General features: G+C 37.4%; 1 pseudogene; it reads left to right on the forward strand.

Moving 5' to 3' along the window:
* LOC105547999 overlaps nt 1-3,404 on the forward strand; it is a 7,939-nt pseudogene extending 4,535 nt beyond the window's left edge.
* Nucleotides 3,405-3,821: the final 417 nt, after the last annotated feature.

A 3,821-nucleotide genomic window follows, 5' to 3' on the forward strand; every position in this document is an offset into this window, starting at 1 on the left:
TTTTTTTCTCGACACTAAATCATCTTTGCATTTTTGGAATTAAACCCAACTTGTTTCTCATGTATTATCATTTTTATTCATTACCAGATTCTGTTTGGTAATATTTTATGTAGGACTATTGCATTCATATTCATGAATAAGACTAACTTGTCCTATTCCTTTCTCGTATTCGTTCCTTTCTCATTCTCAACACCTAACTCATTTTTAGCCCCATAAAATGAATTAGGTGTTTTTCACTAATATCCAGAAGACTTTATGTAAGATTGGAATGAGTTTAAAAGTTTGGTAGAACTCTCCTGTTTAAAATAATACACACACACACACACACATATATAATTGTAGGTCCTATGTGTGTATATATATACACACGTGTGTGTGTGTGTGTGTGTATGGGATATATATATGTGTGTGTGTGTGTATATATATATGACCTGAAATTATTTTTTCAATGGAAAGATAGTTAACCTTTTAATCATTTTTTAAATTTTGAGACAGGATCTTGCTATGTTGCCCAGGCTGGAGTACAGAGTCTATTCACAGGTGCAATCATAGAGCACTGTAACACTGAACGCCTGGGCTCAGCCAATCCTCCCTCAGTCTCCCAAGTAGCTGGGACAACAGGTGTGTGGCACTGAACCCAGATACTTATTCATATTTATATGGTTAAATAAAAATTTGAGCTTTTGATTTCTTTTCAAATCAATTTTGGAGTTACATTTTTTCTAGGAATTTCAGTATTTCATCTAAGAATTCAAATTTTTTATGTAAACATTTGCATAATATTTTATTGGTCTACTATTTTAAATCTTTGTTGTCGTTCTAATTTTGATTCATTTTCATTTCTAATATTGTTGGGTGTGCGAGCTTTCTTTTTTTAATCAGTCTTACCAGAAACTTGACTATTTTATTATTTTATTCGAAGAACCAATATTTAGCCTTATCGACCTACTCTATTGTATCTTTTTTTCCCCTATTTCAGTGATTTCTGTTCTTATCTTTGTCTCTTTCCTTCTACGTTTTTGGGGGTATATTTTCTTTTTATTTAAAAAAAAGTATTTTATTTATTTATGTATTTTTGAGACAGGATATTGCTCTGTTGCCCAGGCTAGGGTGCAGTGGTGTGATCTCGGCTCCCTGCAACCTCCACTTCCAGAGCTCAAGCAATTCTTCTGCCTCACCCTCCTGAGTAGCTGGGATTACAGGCACACACCACCATACTAGCTAATTTTTGTGTTTTATGTAGAGATGGGATTTTGTCACGTCGCAGAGGCTGGTTTCAAACTCCTAAGCTCAAGTGATCTGCCCGCCTCAGCCTCTCAAAGTGCTAGGATTACAGACATAAGCCACCGTTTCCAACCTATTTTATTTTTAAATAGAGACAGGATCTCGTTATGTTGCTCAGGCTGGTCTGAAACTCCCAGACTTAGGTGACCCTCCCACCTCGGCCTCCCAAAGTGTTGATTTTATAGGTATGAGCCACTACACCCAGCCTCTCTATTCTGTAACAATACTTAAGTCTATGTATTCCCTTTCAACGGACTATTTTTGCTTCATAACGGAATTTTTAACATGTAATATTTTCAGTAGCATTCAATTCTAATTATTTTTCAATTTACATTACTATTTTTTATTTCATTCCAGTGTTATTTTGAAGTGTGCTTTTAAATTTCCAGACATAGAAAATTACTAAAATTTGCCCGGGTGCGGTGGCCAATTCCTGTAATCCCAGCACTTTGGGAGGACGAGGTGGGCTTATCACCTGAGGTCAGGAGTTCGATACCAGCCTGGCCAACATGGCAAAACCCCATCTCTACTGAAAACACAAAAATTAGCCAGCTGTGGTGGTGGGCGCCTGTAATCCCAGCTACTCGGGAGGCTGAAGCAGGAGAATCGCTTGAACCCTGGAGGAGGAGGCTGCAGTGAGCTGAGATCATACCACTGCACTCTAGCCTGGGTGACAGAGCAAGACTCTCAAAAAAAAGATTACTAAAATGTGTCTTTGTATTATCTACATCTACTTTTTAAATTCTGTTGTGATCAGAGACCACAGGATATCTGTATGATACTGATTGTTTTAAATATAATGACACATTTTGTAGCCTAATAAAGTGTATACCTTTCAATCTTATTGTCTAACCACAATGCAACTAAGTTAGAAATCAATTTTTTGAAATGGTAAGAAATCTTAAAACACAGGTTAACGTTCCACATGTGCTTGAGAAGAATGAGCATAATCTAACTGTTGGGGGATTATGTTCATCAAGTCATGCCTGTCCATTTTAAATTGAAATCTTCTATGTCTTTAAAATTTTGTCTCTTTGACCTACCAATAATTAATTAAGGTGCATTGAAATCTCCTACAATTGTGGCAGATTGAACTACTTCTTGTAGTCATTTTCAATTTCTGGTTTATATTTTTTAGATTTTATAAAAATGGATGCAAATTTATAACTGTTGTATCTTACTGGTGAATGAAACTTCTTATCACAGTATATTGACCCTCTTTACCTTTAATAATGCATTGTTCTTAAAAGTTATTTTGTTTGATGTTTATTATTATTTTTCTGGTGTACGTATCTCTTATTCTACTTTTGCTTATAAACTTTCTATTTTCTTAGTTTCATCTATGTTTCTTATAATTAATATATGGCTAAATTTAGAAAAAAATCTAACACGACAATCTTAGTCTTTTACTGGTAGATTTGGTCCACTTACATTTATTGTGATTATTAAAATATTTGAACTTTGGAGTAGCACAGGTCTTTCCTTTCCATCTGGAGGCAGCCATCAGGTAAGCCAAGACGGGTGCATACAAGTACATCCAGGAGCTATGAAGAAAGAAGCAGTCTGATGTCATGTGCTTTCTTCTGAGGGTCCGCTGCTGGCAGTACCACCAGCTCTCTGCCCTGCACAGGGCTCCCTGTCCTCTCTGGCCTGATAAAGCGCACCGACTGGGCTACAAGGCCAAACAAGATTACATTATATGTAGGATTCGTGTTCACTGTGGTGGCCGAAAATGCCCAGTTCCTAAGGGTGCAACTTATGGCAAGCCTGTCCATCATGGTGTTAACCAGCTAAAGTTTGCTCGAAGCCTTCAGTCCATTGCAGAGGAGCAAGTTGGACGCCACTGTAGGGCTCTTTAAGAGTCCTGAATTCTTACTGGGTTGGTGAAGATTCCGCATACAAATTTTTTGAGGTTATCCTCATCCATCCATTCCATAAAGCTATCAGAAGAAATCCTGACACCCAGTGGATCACCAAACTAGTCCCCAAGCACAGGGAGATGTGTGGGCTGACATCTGCAGGCCGAAAGAAAGGGCCATAAGTTCCACCACACTATTGGTGGTTCCCGCTGGGCAGCTTGGAGAAGGTGCAATACTCTCCAGCTCCACCATTACTGCTAATATAAGTAAAATTTGTAAAATTCATACCTAATAAGCAATTTAGGACAGTCGTGTCTGCTTACAGGTGCTATTTTTTCTGTTAAAACTGGTCTGCAGATTGTTTCCTGAATGCTTTGTCAAGGAAGTTAAAGTCTAATAATGTTTGAAAACAGTAAGTGATGGTGTATCTTGTTTCTAATAAGACAAACTTTTTTGTCTTTGCTTTATCTTATTAGGGAGTTATATGTCAGTGCATAAAACATACTGTGTGGCATAATAGGTTTAAACTAAATTCTTTAAAAGAAAAGTACTGAAACTAGGTCTGTAGATTTGTCTGGTGCATGTGATGAAACCTGCAGCTTTATGAGGTGATGGCAATGCTCTGCTGCCTTACTTTCCAGTGACTGGGGGGGTTTTTAGCTTGGCAGGCACGGATTT

This window comes from Mandrillus leucophaeus, unplaced genomic scaffold (assembly GCF_000951045.1).
Source record: "Mandrillus leucophaeus isolate KB7577 unplaced genomic scaffold, Mleu.le_1.0 Scaffold4, whole genome shotgun sequence".
Taxonomy (NCBI): Eukaryota; Metazoa; Chordata; class Mammalia; order Primates; family Cercopithecidae; genus Mandrillus; species Mandrillus leucophaeus.